A 21342-nucleotide genomic window follows, 5' to 3' on the forward strand; every position below is an offset into this window, starting at 1 on the left:
TTGCTAATGTTTCTTAAGTCTGTTTTAATCTATAGGTTCCTCTCCTTCTCTCCCTCTCTCTCTCTTTTTCTCACAATTCATTTGTTGAAAATAATAGATCTTTTGACCTAGAGTTTCCCACAGAGTGGAGTTTGCTGATTGCGCCCCCATAGTGTTGTTTAACATGTTCTGTTGTGCCCTGTATATCCTGTAAATCTGTAGTTGGATGGAGAGGTTTAATCAGATTCAAATTTGAGTTTCTGGCAAAACTCCGCAGGTGGTGCTTCCATTAGGAGGTACACGCACTCTGGCTGCCTCTCTCTTGGTGATATTAGCAGCTCCTAATGATCAATGCCTAGATTCATTAATTCAATAGGGGGTTCTTTTTGTTTTTTTAATTATCATCATCAAACATGACTTGCCTCATGCTGATACCTTTGCCTGGATGGGACAGTTTTGTTTAGACCAGTAGAGTGTTGAGGATTTTGATCTCCTTAGTGGGAAACAAGACTTTCCAAGCTGTTACTGCTGTATGTGCATGGGGTGGGAGGGTCTCTGCTGCCTGGTTTGGCAGTGGGCTTTCTCACAGGCCCTGGGACCCACACGCAAGTGCACTGAGCACGTGCAGAACCACCTGCTGAGTCAGCCAGGAACCTGAGCCAAGGATCCCGTGACTCTGAGAGCCGCACCCTCCCTCCCACCCTCCCAGCAGCCACAGGTTGTTATTCGGCCTCACATTCCTGGCTTCAGGGCCCAAATCAGTGACGACTTCTCTTTCCTTCCTCATCTGAAACAATTAATTCCCTCTCCTCCCATAGCTCCTTTTAGATGAGCTCTTCAAAACACTTTTACCTAATCCTCTAGCACTTAGGTGAGTAAGGAGAGAGACTAGCAGAGCCCCGCCCTCCAGGCTGGGAAACTGAGCCCAGAGAGCTCAGCTGGTCTACCTGCTGTTCTGCTCTGGCCCAAAGCCTGCACTTAAGGTTGCAAGATCTTGCCTTTCATGGGACAGACACATCTTCTAAGTCCAATACCCAGCCCTGAGGGATCTTCCTACCTATGGTGCTAGAGAAGCCAGGAGGCTCTGAACAAGGCAGGTATCCAGCCAGTTCATAGCAAATCATCCTGCCTAGATTTTAGCAGCGATTGCAAACATTTTGTTCTGTTCTCAGGCTACAGTGTATGAGGCCATATGTTTCGATCATGGGGTTATTAAATATAGTCACCACAGATATTGGAAACAAGAACAGAAACATTACCCTCCCTTGACCTAAACCCCAGCTGCCGGCCCAGGAATACAAGTGCAGCGCAGGGAAGACGTGCAGGTGCTGGAGAAGATGGAGACAATCCAGAAGGTGGGAGGACAGCTGTGTGCCCTCCCAAGATGGGAACCGGCGTGGACCAATGTGCCCAGAGTCTCTCATGCTCGAGGCCAACAGAAAACACTGGGAGACAGATGGCCAAGTTGGGGGAGGGAGGGGAATAAAATAAGAAACCATCTAATCCACAAAAGAGGGAAATGAACACAAGCACTGGGTGCAGGAGTAGAAAAAGACCCAACACACGTAAATCTCAGCCACACGGGCAGAACCAGCCTGCCCAGCATTTCTCTGCTCGTGCCGTCTCCTGGCACCCCATCATGCCCATGAGGGCTTCATTACCAACCTGCACCAAGTGGTCCCACCCCAGCACACCGGTCCCCCAGCTTCCCCAGGCCAGCCCTGACCCCTCTGCTGCCACAGTGGCACCTGCCACCAAGGTCTGTCCCCACTTGAATCTGACACACGTAGCTTTTGCCTGTTTACCAAAAAATAGGCCAGAGTCAGAGAATCAGCCCTTGCCGTCAGAGGACACAGCCCTCCAGGCTGACTGGTCAGGCAGCAGGAGACACCAAAATAATCTCTCCTCCTACTATATCCTGGACTTTACAATATCTGTCAGCCCCTGTCTCCCCACCCCCAACTAAAGATGCACAGTTCCAGCACCTGTATCAGGACCCTCAAGAGAAGCCACAAGCCCCCCATAGCAGGACAGAACCAACCACAGAAAGTTGTCTGAGATCCCCAGCACACAATAAAAGTCGGCAAAGCTCATGGAACTGTGGAAATAAAGGGGACTTCTCACCATCACCCTCACTTTACAGATGGGGAAGGCGAGGTCCAGACAAGGGGATGGACCTGCCTGAGCCCTCTACTCTCCCGGGCAGTGACAGAGCCAGGGCCAGACAGGTTTCCTGACAGGCATCCCTGTTCTCTCTCCCCTCCCCTCCACCCCACCTCATGTTTCAAACAGCTCAGCCTTGGCGCCTACATAGCAGCTGGGAGAGGAGAGAGCCAAGTCCAGATTACATCAATCTCGCAGGGAGCCAAGAAGGAAGTGGCGACTCTTCTTCCCTCCTGCCCACAGGTAGCCCAGCTCCAGAAAGCCACTGAATATGCAGGGAGGCTTGAACCTCACTCAGAAAAACCTCCACCAGCTACAAGGAGGGGGGAAAGTTACAAGACAGTAGCGGGCCCAACCTCACTTCACCATGCTCGTCACCACACAACCCTTTCTGTATAAGATCCCCTCAGCCTGTAATCGGGCACCCTCAGTTCCCAGGGCCCCTAAATCTTCCCTCCACTCTCCTATCACGGCAATCTGTCCCCTGCTCACACCTGCCCAAGATGTCCATCTACTCCTACTTCAGCCAGGCTTTCTATCCTTGAAGGCCCCTCCTCCAGGAAGCCTTCTCTGCCTCCTGAATGGGCTGCCTCCTCTGATCTCCCAGCCCTGGAGAAAGTTAGCATCAGGAAGGAAGGCAAAGGTACCTTCCTAAAGGGTGTGGGCTTACTCAGCACGGGGTTCCTTCATAACTCAGGGGGGCAGCTCTCTGACAGTTCTCCCAGCAGTTACGTAATTTCTGTGGTTTGACAGTTATGATGAAAAAGGGACCAAGAGTCCTATATATTGGCACATCAAACAACTTGGGGCATGCAACAGTGTTTGATAGATGTCAGTTAGCACTGCATATCAAGAACCACACAACGTAAGGGATTTCCCTGATGGCGCAGTGGTTAAGGATCCACCTGCCAATGCAGGGGACACGGGTTCGATCCCTGCTCTGGGAAGATCCCACATGCCACAGAGCAACTAAGCCCGTGTGCCACAACTACTGAGCCTGCACTCTACAGTCCGCAAGCCACAACTACTGAGCCCGTGCGCCACAACTACTGAGCCTGTGCTCTAGAGCCGGTACACCACAACTACTGAGCCTGTGAGCCACGACTACTGAGCCCGCGTGCCACAACTACTGAAGCCCACACACCTAGAGCCCATGCTCCGCAACAAGAGAAGGCACCGCAATGAGAAGCCCGCGCACCGCAACGAAGAGTATCCCCCGCTCGCCGCAACTAGAGAAAGCCCGCGCCCAGCAACGAAGACCCAACGCAGCCAAAAAAAATAAATGAGTTAATTAATTAATTTTTAAAATGTTTAAAGAACCACACAACCTAAATGTCCATCAACTGATACATGGATAAATAAAAGGTGCTATATCCATACAATGGAATATTATTTGGTGACTCAAAGGAATGAAGCAGATACATGTTACAACACAGAGCCTTGAAAACATTATGCTCAATGAAAGAAGCCAGTCGTAAAACACCACATAAATATAATTCCATTTATATAAAGTGACCAGAATAGGCAAACCCACAGAGACAAAATTCGCAGACTAGTGGTTACCTAGGGTTGGGGGGTGGGGGGGTTGGAGGAAACGGGGAATGACTGTTAGTGCGCACAGGGTTTCTTCTTGGCGGTAATGAAATGTTCTTAAGTTGATGGTGGTGGTGATGCACAACTCTGGGACTAGAGTAAAAGCCACTGAATTGTACACTATAAATGGATGAATTGCATGGTCAGTGAATTATCCCTCTACGTAGAGAGATAAAAAGAGAACCATAAAAATACTCACTCACGTGCTTCTACTGAGTCATATCAACTGTGCCTAAATGTGCAGGTCCTTCATGAAAGGTCCTTTATGGGCCCTGAGTCATATCTCAACACCCTGCACAGTCAGTATTATCACAGAGCAGAAAGTTGAGCCTCAGAGAGTTGAAGCCACACAGCTAACTAGCCACAGATCTGGAACTTAAAATCACATTATTCTGGTCCAAGTGCAGGGTTCTTTGGGAATGTAGCCAATGGAGAGACTTCAAAAGAGAGAGCACAGCTCCATAGACAAGGAAAATCTGGAAACAAGCTAAAAATCTTCCACTAAGGAACTGGGTGGTAATTAGCTGTTCTGGTTGCAGTGGAAGATGACACAAACATTAAGATGATAAACAGGAGAATCAGCGGGGACATGTTTATAAAATAATGATACGGGAACGTGCGCAGATGGTATATGTACAGTTTGATTACAGTTTTCATTTTGTTTAAACACACTTCTGTGGCCAAAAAATAGTAGAGAGCACAGAGGCAAAAATGTGCTAGGATGATGAATAGTTAAGTGAAAACCTCCCTTTCAAAACTTCCTGTGTTGTTTAACAGTAGAAAAGAGAGAGAGAAAAGAAACAATCGAACGGACACCCCCAACCAGCACAGCAGAACACTGTGTGAAATAAAATTCGTATTTTATGGAAAGATAAGAAAAATTTAAGCATAAAAAATTTTCTCTGCCCTTTGGCCCCTCTCTCCCCTCTAGTGTGCAGTGTGTATCCGTATTATGCATTGACCAAACCTCCCCCATCAACAGGAATACCTGCTCAACCATAAAGAGGAACATTCTCCCAGCAACAAGACAACTCCTTAAAAGATAACATACCTTCTTGATCTTATAAGGGGCCACACTGACACTTAGATCTGGATTGTGTGAACTGTCAATAATACGTCATTGATGTACAGCTCTCTGTCTCAAAAAACTCATATAACTGTGTTTTGATTTCTAATGGGTGCAAGAGTTCTTAGAGCTTTCTGAGATGCTCTTCCCAGGTTATAATCCTCAATCTGGCTCAAATAAAATTTTCCATTTCTTTCTTAGATCCACGGATTACTTTTTCATCAACAACTGTAATTACCCAATCAGGGGTGAACTGGGAGGGGGGGCAGTCAGCAGTTTCTACCACACATCACTGGGCTACAGGGTCACCAAGAACATGACAGTCAACGGCGAGGAAAGGGCAGGAACCTCTTCTTAGTCTACAAACGTAAGACCTCCTCTTTGTCAAAATGAGCATGGGAAAGTCGGCCAGAATTTATTATCACTCCTGATCTTTCCTTAGAAATGTTCTTCAAACGTATGGACACCAAGGGGGGAAAGCAGTGAGGGGGGGTGGTGGTGGGATGAATTGGGAGATTGGGATTGACATATATACACTAATATGTATAAAATAGATAACTAATGAGAACCTGCTGGGGCTTCCCTGGTGGCACAGTGGTTAAGAATCCGCCCGCCAATGCAGGGGACACGGGTTCGAGCCCTGGTCCGGGAAGATCCCACATGCCGCGGAGCAACTAAGCCCATGAGCCACAACTACTGAGCCTGTGCTCTAGAGCCCGTGAGCCACAACTACTGAGCCCAAGTGCCACAACTACGGAAGCCTGCACACCTAGAGCCCAAGCTCCACAACAAGAGAAGCCACCACAATGAGAAGTCTGTGCACCGCAACAAAGAGCAGCCCCTGCTCACCGCAACTAGAAGAAAGCCCACATGCAGCAACGAAAACCCAACGCAGCCAAAAATAAATAAAATAAAATAAAATGAAACATTAAGAAAAATTTGAAGAAAAGAATCTGCTGGGCTTCCCTGGTGGCGCAGTGGTTGAGAGTCTGCCTGCCAATGCAGGGGACACGGGTTCGTGCCCCGGTCCTGGAAGATCCCACATGCCGCAGAGCGGCTGGGCCCGTGAGTCATGGCCGCTGAGCCTGCGCGTCCGGAGCCTGTGCTCCGCAACGGGAGAGGCCCGCATATCGCAAAAAAAAAAAAGAATCTGCTGTATAAAAATAAATAAAAGAAAATTCAAAAAAAGAAAAAAGAAATGTTCTTTGTGTCCTAGACATGAGGCTTTCCTCTGTCTCCACCTCTGGTGCACACCTCCATCATAGCATTCAGCACATTTTACTGAAATTCTCTCTTTGTATATTCCTCTTCCTCACTAAACTGTGAGATCCTCCAGCAGAGCCTGTAATCACCCATCCTTGTGCCCCCAGGTACCTAATACAATGCTGGACCCCCTGTAGGGCCGCAGTATATATTTTCTGAATGAAATTGACTAGACTCTCTTCATACCCACCCCCCTCTAGAGCTAGACTTTTACAGATGAATACACTTAGCACAACCTCCTGCTCAGCATTCGTGCCCACAGTCCTCCATCTACATTCCCAGTCCACCCCACACATCCCCGAGTCCATCTTCCTGAAACACTTATGTCATCCCCACACATCCCCAAGTCCATCTTCCTGAAACACTTATGTCATCACATTCTCTTCTACTCAAGACCTGTCTTCCCCTCCCGTCAAGGCTATGCACCTTGGCCAGGTCCCAGGGCCCTTGTACTCTGGCTTCCCAGCAGGGACAACCCAACACACACATTCCCACCTCGGGGCTTCTCCTGTTTGCCCGTTTGCCTATCCTGAGATACCTTCTGCCTAGTCAAATCCTACCTCTGCTTAAGTTCAAGTTCTAACTCCTCCTGGAAGCTGCCCTGACCATGCCAACCCCCAGGGATCCTCGCCCCTGAATGCCTCAGCTTACAAAGATGAGTACACAAAAAGACAATTACCTCTTTGTACCCTTTTCTTTCCTGTGTTTGTGTTTTTCCCACCCCCAAACTAGATTAATCTTCTTAAGGGCAGGGCAATATCTTACACTTCATCAGTGTGACCCACCACACCCACTGTAAAACGGGCACATTGTAGAAGCTCAAGACCTACTGGTGGTTAGGTCTGAAAAACTGACGCACAGACATGGTTAGTAATGACAACTGTTTTCCGAGTGGTACAGAGGCTGGTTCTAGGTGGGGCATAGTTGGGGCATAGGTAGGAGGGTCTGTAAAAGGGGGTTAGAAATGTAAATCTGTGCCACTGAAACTTAAGCTGAGTTCTCTTTAGCCCCCCAAACCAGCAGCATAAGCATCATCCGGGAACTTGCTAGAAATGCAAATTCTCAGGCCCTACCCCAGATTTCCTGAATCAAAACACTGGGGATGGGTTCCAACATCTATGGTTTAACAAGCCCTCTAGGGGAATTCCAATATCCACTAACATTTGAGAATCACTAGCATAAACACACAAGAGAATTATCTTGGTATACCAGAAAGTTCCTTCCACCTTTAAGGACTGCCTATGGACATAATTTTTTTTCTTTCTTTTTTTTGCGGTACTCGGGCCTCTCACTGCTGTGGCCTCTCCCGATGTGGAGCACAGGCTCCGGACGCGCAGGCTCATTGGCCATGGCTCACGGGCCCAGCCGCTCTGCGGCATGTGGGATCTTCCCGGACCGGGGCACAAACCCGTGTCCCCTGCATCGGCAGGCAGACTCTCAACCACTGCACCACCAGGGAAGCCCCTATGGACATAATTTTTAACTCCTGTCTTCCTGTTTACTACTACTACTACTACTACTACTACTACCACCACCACCACCACCACCACCACCAAAATTAAAAACTGTAGTTAGGAAAATTGGCAGGGTACTTGACAACTGTTGTTGTTATTAGTATTACCAGTATTACTACTAGTACTAACAGCAGTTATCAACTGCTTAGTACTCTCTGCTCATCTTCCTAACTACAGTTTTCAGGAGCCAGAGGTTGAGTGGAGGATAAAATCTACGAGGCATGGGGTACAGGCATTCTTGACCCTTTCAGTATGACGATGTTCCCCACTTGGCTCTCAGTCTTAAACCAGTGGTTTTGCATCACTCCTAACCACAGAGGCCACCTTCAGGCAAAGGCTCCGCCTGCCTGCCTTCTCAATCATCTTTATTTTCAGTTTGTACTTTAATCATTCTAATCTCCTACAGGAAGTCTCTAATATGTATAAAATAGATAACTAATGAAAACCTGCTGTATAGCACTCCATTTTGCTGTACAGTAGAAACTAACACAACACTGTAAAACAACTATGAAACATAGGAGGAGGTCTGGCTCTAATTATAGCTTTGCACCCTCAGCTATGACACCATGGGCAGCTAGTCACCTCCCATCTGTACACCCCCTTTTCCCTACCTGTAAAGTTAGAGAGTGAAGATGATCTCAAAAATTCCACCTACGAACATGAGTTTAGGAGAAAAATAACATTACAGCCTCATGGACACTTGAAGTCAGGGCTGTGGATGATGGAAATATCCAGTAGAGCACTGTCCAATGCAGTAGCCACTAGGCACATGTGAATCCTGAGCACTTGAAATGTGGCTACCATGACTGAGCAACCTATTGTAACTTTATTTAATTTTAATTACTTTAAACTTAAGTAGTCCCACGTGGCCGCTGGCTACTGCAGTGCACAGAGCAGCTCTAAGTGAATTCATGAAATGCAAGCCCTTTAGAATGAAGTGAAAAGAAAAAAACTAACTTCATCTTTCAGTTTTAAAACTCTTACATTTTTTTAAATTTTATTTTTTTAATACAGCAGGCTCTTATTATTTATCTATTTTATACATAGTGCATATATGTCAATCCCAATCTCCCAATTCATCCCACCACCCCCCGGCTTTACCCCCTTGGTGTCCATACGTTTGTTCTCTACATCTGTGTCTCAATTTCTGCCTTGCAAACAGGTTCATCTGTACCATTTTTCTAGATTCCACATACATGCGTTAATATATGATATTTGTTTTTCTCTTTCTGACTTACTTCACGTTGTATGACAATCTCTAGGTCCATCCACGTCTCTACAAATGACCCAATTTCATTCCTTTTTATGGCTGAGTAATATTCCATTGTATATATGTACCAAATCTTCTTTATCCATTCGTCTGTCAATGGACATTTAGGTTGCTTCCATGTCCTGGCTATAACAGTGCTGCAATGAACATTGGAGTGCATGTGTCTCTTTGAATTATGGTTTTCTCTGGGTATATGCCCAGGAGTGGGATTGCTGGGTCACATGGTAATTCTATCTTTAGATTTTTAAAGCATCTCAATACTGTTCTCTGTGGCTGTACCAATTCACATCCCCACCAACAGTGCAAGAGGGTTCCCTTTTCTCCACACCCTCTCCAGCATTTGTTGTTTGTAGATTTTTTGATGATGGATATTCTGACTGGTGTGAGGTGATACCTCATTGTAGTCTTGATTTGCATTTCTCTAATAATTAGTGATGTTGAGCATCTTTTCATGTGCCTCTTGGTCATCTGTATGTCTTCCTTGGAGAAATGTCTATTTAGGTCTTCTGCCCATTTTTGGACTGGGTTGTTTGTAAAATGCTTTCATTTAAATGGCAGGAACTCTGAGCACTCCTTGAAGTAGTCCCAGGAAGCAGAGTCCCTCTTACTGCGTCCTCATCCCAGCCTTGCTACCAGCCAGCTTTGTGGGGAGCTAGGACTTCCTTCATCAACCTTAGCTCAATCTTACCTCTCTGTGCCCCAGTTCCTTCTGTAAAGTGCAAACCAGCCACTCTGACTTCCTCACGCAATTGTGAGGACACATGGCAAAGCCGTACCTCAAGGAACTTAAAAGTGCCAGCCTTTTTCACAGCAAAGGAAACCATCAACAAAACAAAAAGACAGCCTACGGAATGGGAGAAAATACTTGCAAATGATTTGACTGATAAGGTGTTAATATCCAAAATACATAAAAAGCTCATACAACTCTCTCTCTCTCTCTCTCTCTCTCTCTATATATATATATACACACCTATTAAAAATGGCCAAAACACCTGAATAGACATTTTTCAGTTGGCCAACAGGTACACGAAAAGATGCTCAACACTGCTAATCATCAAAGAAATGCAAATCATCAAAGATATGCAAATCAAAGCCACAGTGAGATATCACCTCACACCTGTCAGAGTGACTAGCATCAAAAAGTCTATAAATAACAAATGTTGGTGAGGGTGTGGGGAAAAGGGAATGCTCATATACTGTTGGTGGGAATGTAAACTGGTGCGGCCACCATGGAGAACAGTATAGAGGGGTCTCAAAAAACTAAAAACAGAACTACAGATCCAGCAATTCTACTCCTAGGTATATATACAATGAAAACAGAAACACTAATTCGAAAAGTTACATGCACCCCAAAGTTCATAGCAGCGTTATTTATAATAGCCAATACATAGAAGCAACCTATGTGTCCGTCGACAGATGAACAGATAAAGAAGATGTGGTATATATATATATACAATGGAATATTACTCAGCCACAAAACAGAATAAAATAATACCATTTGCAGCAACATGGATGGACCTAGAGATTATCATATTAATTGAAGTCAGACAGAGAAATACAAATATCATATGACATCACTTACATGTGGAATCTAAAAAACTGATACAAAGGAACTTATTTACAAAACAGAAACAGACTTACAGACATAGGAAACAAATTTATGGTTATCAAAGGGGAAGGTGGGGAGGGATAAATTAGGAGTTTGGAATTAACATATATACAAACTACTACATATAAAATAGATAAACAAGAAGGTTCTACTGCATAGCACAAGGAACTATATTCAATATCCTGTAATAAACTATAATGGAAAAGAATTTGAAAAAGAATATATATATACACACACACACATATATATAACTGAATCATTTTGCTGTACACCAGAAACTAACACAACATTGTAAATCAACTATACTTCAATAAAATAAAATAAAATACAAAAAAAATGAAATTTTGCCATTTGCAAAAACATGGATGGACTTGGAGGGTACTATGCTTAGTGAAATAAGTCAGATAGAGAAAGACAAATACTGTATGCTATCACTTATATATGGAATCTAAAAAATAAAACAAACAAGTGAATATAACAAAACAGAAAGAGACTCACAGACATAGGGAACAAACTAGTGGTCACCACTGAGGAGAGGGAAGGGAGAAGGGATAAAATAAGAATAGGGGATTAAGAGGTACAAACTACTATTTATAAAAGAAATAAGCTACAAGAATATATTGTACAGCACAGGGAATATAGCCAATATTTTATAATAACTTTAAATTGAGTATAATCTAAAAAATATTGAATCACTATGTTATACACCTGAAACTAATATAGTACTATAAATCAACTATACGTCAGTTAAGAAAAAAAAAAAAGAAAGAAAATTGTCAGCAAACACATGTTACTGTCATCACCCAGCACTGCTGTAGTGACCTTCCTGAAGCCTCAGTAAATGGCCCTTTAACCAGTGGGAGGCTGAGGAGAGGGTACGGATACCGTGGTCAGGGGCAAGTGTAAGGGAGAAAGTTTCAGGCAGCCAAAAATTCAAACATTCATCAAACATGCGACAAAATATTCTACGTGGCTTACATGCATTCAATAAATGTGATAAATCAATCAGCCAACGATTCCACTTTCCAGAATTTATCTAACAATTATACTGGTATGAGTGTGGCACTGGAGCCTGTCTTTTTTACTGCAGAATCTTCAGTGTCTAGAACCATACTTGGCAGACAGGAGGTGAGTAAATGAGGTATGCAGATGTATATACAAGGATGCGCATTGTAGTAACAACCTCAATATCACCGGTTAAATTCATTATGGTCCATCCATAGTTGGTCTATGCAGCTGTTAAAAAGAACATCACACACACACACACACACACACACACACACACACGGATCTGGGAAAATGCACAAGATTAAAAACTCAAATTGCAGAACAACATTCTGATCCCACCTACGTGCACAGGCTGATCCAATCTACATTTAAAAAAATACAGAACGTGCATATGTATGGCTGTGTATGCACAGATAGTTTCTGGAAGGATATATGGAAACTTAATAGTGGTCCCTTCTGAGGCCTGGGGCTAGAAAGATTCAGGAGGATGGGGGAGGAAACTTTTCAGTGCACTATTTGATTTTTTTTTTTTATCCACTGGTTTTCTTTTTCAACTATTAAAGTTAACCTGATCATGTCACCTGGCCGATAAATATATTCCCCGAGAAAATGAGAGGGCAATGTTTACAATGTAACGTAATTGGGGAAAACAGGATACAAATTATATCTCCGGTGTCATCATAATGGCAAACAGACAAAAAGAAAGCACGGAAGCAAAACCATTTTTAGACCCTATAAGGCCTGAGGCCCTTGCCACCCCTACCCCCAGACAATCCACAAGGTGGCAACCAGATCACTGAGGAGACAAATCACTTCCACAGCCAGAGTGCAGGAAGCAGTCACAGTGACACTGCAAACGTCCTGAGGAGTGAGACAGGTCCTACCGTTCATTCTGAGGGAATACAGAGCGGAGTGAGCCCGCCTTAACTCTGCCTCAGGGCTGAGACCTTGTCCTTCCTTACCGAGATTTTAGACATTGAGTCTGTGTGATCTTGAAAGGCAGAAAACTGGCAGCTTAAAGGACACTAGGTGCCTTTAAGACTTAGTGATGGGGCAGAAAGGTGAAACCAGGCATAGGGCTTCCCAGCAGCTGAGATGTCTTTGATTTACTTGCAGCAGCTCTATGGAAGCATATCCCTTAAGAAAACAGAAGTGTCCACTGGGAAAAGGGGCAAGAAAAAGTAAAGAACCTGAGGGCTGGAAGGCCTTGAGATAGCAGTTAGCCCAGCGCTTGCACTGCTAGGAAAGGAACTGAGGCCCAGATAAGAATGCATTCCTTCCAAAACAACTGCAGACCCAGGAAGGGGGGCGCTGTCGAGTGACCAGAGTTATAAGTTTCCTGGCGGCAACTGGGAAAGCAAGCTAGGTTTGAGAAATTATCCATTCTGGAAAAATACAGTTGTCTGCACATGACATGGAAGCCACAGGAAACAAAGGTCCAGCCCCTGTAAGTGTTCCAACCTGACGTGAATAAATCATGATACCATCGTGAGTGGGTAGAGATCTCCCGCCTCAGGACTAATTAGTCATTGCACTTAACAAATCCCAACCTTCTTTGGGTGTGACTGGAAGCTTTGCCAGAAAGAAACACCTTCAAGCCAGGGTTCTGAGCCAGAGGCTTGGCTGCCTGAGTCCTCCCTGGAGGTGCAGTGACTCCGGTCAAGTGTTCATTTACTTCATTTTCCTCTAACCAAGGGCTCCAAGATGGCCTTCCTGCATCCCAGAGCACCTGACCCTTGGGAAGTGGGGTTATCTCCAAGACTGCTTACAGAGGAAAGTGTGATCCGTCCTGCAGTCCGGTGTTCTAGTACTACCTGAGGAGACAGCAGTGCTGCGGGCAGACGTGGAGGAGTGAGTATCTCCGACCCTCCCTCAGGCATGGGGAAAAACTTCCTGCCGCATCACCCACCATCCTTCAGAGACCTGAGGGCTGTTGGGACAATCATCCAACGTTCAATCTAAAAGGGAGCTTTGAGAGTATCTAACAGTCCAACACTCTGGTTTCCAGAGGAAGAAATGAGAACACAGGAAGTGAGTGACTTGTTCAAAGCCACCAGATAATTTAGGAACAAATCACTCCCTCCTGGGTTTTCATTTCTTCTTCTGGAAAACCAGTGTTGGATTATTAAATACTCTCGAAGGTCCCTTTCAGGTTGAACACTGTGTGATTGTCCCAACAGCTCTCAGGTCTCTGAAGGAGACTTCAGGTCCTGGGCGAGGCCAGGAGCCCAAAACACTTTCCTACGCTAGGTGAGCAGCCAATGGTATTTACCGATATGTACTGAATATTTACCAAAGACCACAGGCAAGGTACCACGGGGGAGCTGACGTCTAACTGAAGAAACAGATCTGATCCCTCAGAAAAGTCAAGACCATTAAATAAAAACAAGATGTGCCACCTTTGAGGAAGGAGAGAGAAATTACCAGACAAGCAAGGGGCATGGAGAAAGGAAGCATCCTAACAGGAGGTGGGCAGGAAAGGATGAGGTGATGTGGGCAGAAGAGCAGAGCAGGTCCCTGCAGGGTGGTGAGGCGGCAGGAGAGGGCACCACATGGTCAGGGACCTGTGCCAGCTGCGGTCTTGCAGGAGACCACAGCCTGGCTGACCCACGGGGCCCTGCCCTGCCAAGGACACACTCTCTCCTGCCTATGCCATGCAGGACAAGGACAGTATGTCCCAGGTGGGAATTACCGCTCCGAAGTTCAAAAGCAGCTAACTCCAGGGCTCTATGAGCTCTTTTTTTTTTTTCCCAAGTTAAATGCATTTTATTTTTAAAAAGTCCATTCACAAAATTGAATGATTAATTCGAGCTGCATAGCAGCTAATGACTACTGCATGGCAGTGAAAATGAAGTGCACAGTGGCTCAGATAGAGGTCCTCATAAGGATGCTCCCTTCAGCCATGAGCTTGAACTGGAATTTTGTTTTTTAAGAGTTGATAAGCCTGTCGTAGCACACTCCTCCCTGGCAGTAATCAAAACCTTCTGCCACGGCCGTAGCTACTGCTGCTGCTGGAACCACCACAGCCACCTTGATTTCGGGGTTTGGCAAAGTATGGGCCTCCACCACCATAGGGGCCAGAACTTCTGCCTCCAAAGTTTCCTCCTTTCATGGGTCCAAAATTTGGAGTTTGATTGTTATAACTGCCAGAATCATTGTAGCTTCCATCATCTCCAAAATTGCTTCCATCATTACCAAATCCATTATAGCCATCCCCACTGCCACCCTATCCCCCAGCACCACGGCTGCCACCAAAGCCACCTCGACCACTGAAGTTTCCTCCATGACCACCACCAGAGTTTCCAGAACCACTTTCACTTCTTTGGCTGGATGAGGCACCAGCCATCTCTTGCTGAGACAGGGCTTTCCTTACTTCACAGCTGTGGCCATTCACAGTGTGGTATTTCTGCATGACAATCTTGTCTACAGAGTCATGGTCATCAAAGGTTACAAAAGCAAAGCCTCTCTTTTTGCGACTGCCTCAGTCAGTCATGATTTCAATCACTTCAGTTTTCCCATACTGTTCAAAACAATCTCTTAGGTGATGTTCTTCAGTGTCTTCTTTAATGCCACCAACAGAAACCTTTTTCACAGTGAAGTGGGCACCAGGTCTTTGAGAATCTTCTCTTGAGACAGCCCTCTTTGGTTCCACCACTCTTCCATCCACCTCGTGTGGCCTTGCATTCATGGCCGCATCCACCTCCTCCACAGTGGCATATGTGACAAACCCGAAGCCTCTGGAGTCCCTGGTGTTTGGATCCCTCGTTACCACACAGTCTGTGAGCGTTCTCCACCGCTCACAGTGGCTCCTCAGACTGTCATCACTTGTTTCAAAGCTCAAACCTCTGATGAAGAGCTTCCGCAGCTGTTCGGGCTCTTTGGGAGACTCTGACTTAGACATGACGGCAGTGGAGGGGGCGGGGAGAGGTCAACGACGCTTACTAGGCAGCATCCACGGGCAGAAAGGCTCTATGAGCTCTTAATACGGGGTCCTCCCACTGCTGGTCTACAGGGGGCCAAGACCCACTTACCATAAGGCTCAGAAAGAGCCTTTGAAGGTTGCACCTCGAAGGTCGTCTCATCTACAGAGGCTGGCTCTGCTGGGCCCAAGGTTGCACCTTGAAGGTTGTCTCATCTTCTACAGAGGCTGGCTCTGCTGGGCCCGGGACAGTCTCGGGTTGCTTGCATCTCCCTGTGCCCAGGGAGCCTGCATTCCAACACAACGGCAGGTCCACATCATAAACTAGATGCAAACCTCCCTGCCTTTCCTGGTCTGGAGTCAGAAAACCTTGGTTCAACTTCTGATGCTGCCTCTTCCTAGCTGTGTGACCAGGTCACTTAACGTCTCTGAGCCCTCATTTTCTCTTCTGTAAAATAGGGTTAATTATCCCTGCCTATCTGGAAATGTAGCCACAAGAATTGAATGAGATAATGTATGTGAATGTTCTTCATGAACTGTAAAGTTCTATACAAATGTAGGTGATTATTACGATTATCATTATTATGTCAAAAAACAGATACTCACATTGGTGTGAGCCTCAGAGAAACCCAGACTCCTGGGCCAGAAGGAGAATACAGATGCCACGACTCCTTTCAATTTTGGTAACTTTGAAGCCTTCTCCATCAAATTTCAAAATCCTATATGGTTTTGTCAGGAAGCCAAATACGTTCTAGCCACAACTCTGGAGAACCACAAGATAAGCCATTTCCATAACGGGTGCTGCTGGGCTGCAATCAGCTCAGCTGCTTGGGCCAAAAACATAGTTTTTTAAAAACACCACATACCACAATTCAGCCCCTCCCCCAAAACTCACATCCTTTCTCCTGAGAAAACAAAATAAGTGGAGACCAACTTTAACTGATGAACTTCAACTCTGAGGCATTCCTTCTCAGAAGGCAAGCCTTCCCGGGTGAAGGGGGCAGACGAAGCGTTCTCCAGATAGGTTACAGTAGAGAGATTTCCAGAGGAGCTGGGCGAGGAAGTGAGGCTCCTGGCCAGTCCCAAGGGCTGTGAGGACAGGATCTTTGGGCCCAAAGAGGCGATTGGTCAGACTCAGAAATTAGCTCTAGCGAGCCAGCTACAAAGGTAAACCACCATGCGACTCTTTCACTGGTTGTTTTAATTAACCAGGTACAAAGTAGGCCTACAGACCACTTTCTCCTCCTCCACAGGCCCTGACTGTGCAGCCCCAAACTTCAACTGCCCCCCAACAAACGACCTCCCCCGTCGCACAAGGGATGATGAGGATGAAGGGCCGTTTGGACTGGCCAGAAGGAACCTCAAAGAAGGCTCACCTGTCCCATGGTTCTTGTGGCCCCAATGGCCCCACTGGGTGGCCCCAGGGCCGAGGAGGGCAGATGGACCCAGTCCTGGGGTCAGGGCTGGCACACAAGGATGCTACCTGTAGCTACTCGCAGATGATTTACGCTTGGGGCTGCGTCTTCCTCCAAAGACCCTCAGTCCTGGATGGAGACTGCATGCATCTTGCTAGCTCAGCTCCCTTTGCAGGTGTCTGTGCTCTCCCGTAAAACCCTAAATTGCTTGAGAGGCAGCCTGGCAGGGTGGGAAAAGCAAATGCTTTGCAGTCAGTCAAGCAGATGTGGGTTGAATCCAGAGCCTGCTGCTGATGGGTCCTGAAGTTTTGGGAGGTGACTCTCCTAGCCCTGCTTTCCTCATCCCTAAAAGGTAGCTAATGCCTATCACACAAAGTTTTGTAAGGATCAGTAATATGTGGAAGGTTCCTGGCATATGGTTGGTGTTTAATCAGTGATAATTATTATTATTAATATAATGGCACTCCCACCCCTGCCTTCCAAATTCTAAGGCCTAGTCCCTCCTCCATACCTGGCTCCTGCTACCTTACCAGAACCACTGGAACCGCTTACCGGAGTGCCCTGTGCTCAGACCTGCCCAGTTCTGGGCCAAGCTGGGCCTGGTCACTGTAGAATACAGGGCTGGCAAACAGAAAGCACTCAAAGCAGTGTTTGTTTACATAGAAAAAAAAAAATCCTGCTATCTCAAGTGACTGGAATTTTATCCCACCACGTTCTGCTTTCACGGGTACAAATCAATACATAAACACGCTTAGATCAGGATTTATTCTGAAGAGTACCTTCTCTCATATGGAGTTTTCTTGTTTTTTGAGAGCTACGTTACCATACAATGTCCAGTAGGCAAAACACAAAGATCTGAAGTACTTAGAAGATTCTGAAAGTTCCTTCAGACTCTTCAAAAAAGGGTATTTTATTTCTAATACATTACCTTTTTCTGATTATAAGTAAAGTGATTGTTGTAGACTGTGAAAAATAGTTTTTAATTACTGGCAATTTCACCATCTCTAGAGAATGTCACAGTGAATGTTTTGGTGTATTTCCTTACAGTCTTTTTTCTCTATCCTTCAAGAATGTAAGTATCCATTCATTTAAAAATGAACGATGAACCGGCAGGCCAACCTATGCCAACGGGACAGCAGCCGCGGATCAGCCGTGAAGGCTCCCTTGTCCTATTTTCAGCTCTCCCCAGCCCTAAACAACGTATTTGTCAATGATACGCCCACAGATTGCGTAACTACATCTTGTCTTATCAGGGCTTGGTGAACTTCTACCCTCTGAGTGAGTTAACACAGTCATCTCTGCTTTCCATTTTCGTGCCACAGAGTCAATATTTACTAGCCGTGTTGCTAAAACAGGCCCTGGGCACAGCCTCGATGCCAAGCATCCCTGTCTAATCTCAGCGACAGCAGTCTCAGTGGCACCGGAGGCTTTACTGTGCCATGGCCCTTGGTGACTCCTGCCCTGGTGAGTAGGTGGCCTCTGACCCAGCAAGGATGCTTCACATGATCATACAGTCACAGGAGGCTAGTGCTGGAAGGCACTTAAACATTAGAGATGGGAAACCGAGATCCCCTGGGGAGGGAAAGGATTTGCCTAACCACATGCAGCGGCAGAACCAAAGCCAGGATGCCTTTACTCGCACACCAGCTCCCGCTGCACGGCCTTGCTGAATGCATCGACATGGAGAGAGAGCTGGGGTGGCAGTGGGGGACAGAACCCATTTCATCAGGACTGGAAATTGGGCAAGTGCTGCCCTAAGATGGTCAGTTTCACAGAGGGGTCTTCCCAAGACTGCCCTGGTCTCTTACAGTGATGATTCAGGTGATCCCATGGCATCATCAATTCTCTTGCCTCTTGCTAGAATTCATTCATTCATTCACTCATTCATCTATTCCTATGACAAATCTTTATGGAGCCCAGTCATGGGACGGCATTACTTGCTTCAACAAAGCAGTGTCACTTGGCCCACCTTTTCTGGAAGGATCTCTTTGCAGCTGTCAAAAGAGGCAGACACTAAATAACAAGGTCAGGTCCTACTGTATAGCATAGGGAGCTATATTCAATATCCTGTAATAAACCATAATGGAAAAGGATAAGAAAAAAGAATATGTTATATATACGTATAACTGAATCAGTTTCCTGTACACCAGAAACTAACAGAACATTATAAATCAACTATACTTTTTTTTTTTTTTTTTTTGGTGGTACGCGGGCCTCTCACTGTTGTGGCCTCTCCCGTTGCGAGCACAGGCTCCGGACGCGCAGGCTCAGCAGCCATGGCTCACGGGCCCAGCCGCTCTGCGGCATGTGGGATCTTCCCGGACCGGGGCACGAACCCGTGTCCCCTGCATCGGCAGGCGGACTCTCAACCACATATACTTTAATTTTAAAAAAGAGAGACAAACAGACCCATCACGTAGCCCCAAGAAGTCTGAAGCTGAAAGGAATGAAATGTAGGAGAATCACGTTTTGGGGGTAGATCTCTGACAGCAGGCCTCTGAAGAAAGTCCCTACTCTCAAGAGCACCTCAGGTACTAACAGGAACAAGTCAAAAGTGAAAGGGTAGGTGACTTGGTGTGATATCAAATACCTGTAGTGTTTCTGTGGAATAGGAGAAAGAGGAAGCACCAGGAGCAAGGAGACCTGCAATCAGGTTCCACTTGCACGCCCAAAGTGCTGCATGACCCAGAAAGGGAAGGTGTCTCGCCCAAAGTCACAAAGCATATTGACAGCTAAAGTGGGACTTGAATCAAGGTCTTTAAGTCCATGGCTGATGGCTCAGATGCCACAGATGAATCTTTGCATTTCTCTTATCCTCAGAAAGCCCCAAGAAAGTCACCACCGTGACCTGGAACTTCCACGGCACCTCCTCAGTTGAAATTGGTCGCTGCCCACAAGGGGAAGCTCTGGCATCTTCTCTATCTGGGACTAGATACCCCGTTGGGGTTCGCAGAACCAGGCTCAGCCACTTCCTGGAGAAGCAGGAGCAGGACAGAGGCCACAAGGCTAACACCAGTGCAGGAAGAAGCTGTGATGTGCGGCAATTCTGGCACATGAAAGGGGAGAACAAGTGAGCATTCTGTACAGCTGCTGGGATGTCAAACAGCTCTGCACACTTGGCCTGTTCCCCTGCTCCACCCCCTCCAGGCAAGAAAACAAAGAAGGTCGTGTGAACAGGACTGTGATGAAAATAATGCCACTGCATTTCTACCTTCTCCTGGGCTTGGAAACACAAACTCAAGCCCTCAGGGGCGCAGTGCTGGTTGAGTACAATTTATGGTTAACACCAGCCCCTGTGTTTACTGAGCACCTACTATGGATCCAGCTCTATGCTAGAGGTGGTGGGAACACTAAGAATGATAAACCTTGGCCTCTGCCTACAAGGGGCTCACGGTTTGGCTCAGAATACAGAATGAACCTCCAGGAAACCTTCTGCTTCAGAACAATTATGTATGAGGCAGAGATTGTAAGGGCTACAGATGCTGGAAGCTGGATAGATGGCTGAAGCTGGGGGAAATACCCATGGGAAGGCTTCAGAAGGACAGGAGACTTTTCACCGGACTTGAGGGCTGAGTACAACTAGTAGAAGAAAGGAAGGAAGATGAGAGAGAAGGTGCTCAGAAGGAGGAAAAGAACATGTCATTAAAAGGCTTGGATGTGGAATCTAAAAAATGACACAAAGAACTTATTTACAAAATAGAAACAGACTCACAGACTTAGAAAACAAACCTATGGTTACCAAAGGGGAAAGGTGGAGGTTGGGATTAACATAAACACACTACTAAACGTAAAAGAGATAACTAATAAGGACCTGTTGCATAGCACAGGGAACTCTATTCAATACTCTGTAATGACCTATATGGGAAAAGAATCTAAAAAGGAGTGGATATATGTATATGTATAACTGATTCACTTTTCTGTACACCTGAAACTAACACAACATTGTAAATCAACTATACTCCAATAAAAATTTTTTTAAAAAAGGCTTGGACCATCTTGGCAATGCTATAGGCTTCTGGACAATCTCGCAGAGAGAAAAGAAATGTACAACACTGTTATTGTTAAATGAGCACCTGCAGTTATTAACATTTGAATAGTTTTAAGTTTTGAGAAGCCCACGCACCGAAGAGTAGCCCCCGCTTGCTGCAACTAGACAAAGCAATGAAGACCCAACGCAGCCAAAAATAAATAAATTAATTAATAATAAATTAATAAATTAAATCTAAAAAAAAGAAAAGGGTCATGGGAGGTGGCCCAGTGAGGACAATGACAAATGACTCTTTCCAAACTTCCCAGGGTATCTGCCAGAATTTTTCTGGCAAAAGAGATGGGAGACTCACTGCAGGAACCAGTGTGAATCCTCACCATCACTTTACCTTCTCTTTTAGGGGCTGCCACCCTGATTTGCTAATCTTTCTACAAGGGTTTACTGAGTCCTTTCTTTCTGTGTGAAGGATACAAGTCAGTGAAGCCTCCATCCTTCCCTTGAGAAGCTTCCAGGTCCTCATCCCCTCACATTCTTTTTTTTTTTTTTTTTTTGGGG

At 45.8% G+C, this 21342-nt stretch overlaps 1 protein-coding gene and 1 pseudogene across 4 annotated transcripts in view; both read right to left on the reverse strand.

Annotated features, from left to right (window-relative positions):
• The window catches only part of DAPK2 (death associated protein kinase 2), a 136289-nt gene that overhangs the window by 76169 nt on the left and 38778 nt on the right, over positions 1–21342 (reverse strand). The window lies entirely within an intron of this gene.
• LOC113629110 (heterogeneous nuclear ribonucleoprotein A1-like) lies at positions 13453–15567 on the reverse strand (annotated as a pseudogene).

The sequence above is a fragment of the Aethalodelphis obliquidens genome, unplaced genomic scaffold (genome assembly GCF_003676395.1).
Source record: "Aethalodelphis obliquidens isolate GAN/ISIS:26980383/991018 unplaced genomic scaffold, ASM367639v1 scaffold26, whole genome shotgun sequence".
Taxonomy (NCBI): Eukaryota; Metazoa; Chordata; class Mammalia; order Artiodactyla; family Delphinidae; genus Aethalodelphis; species Aethalodelphis obliquidens.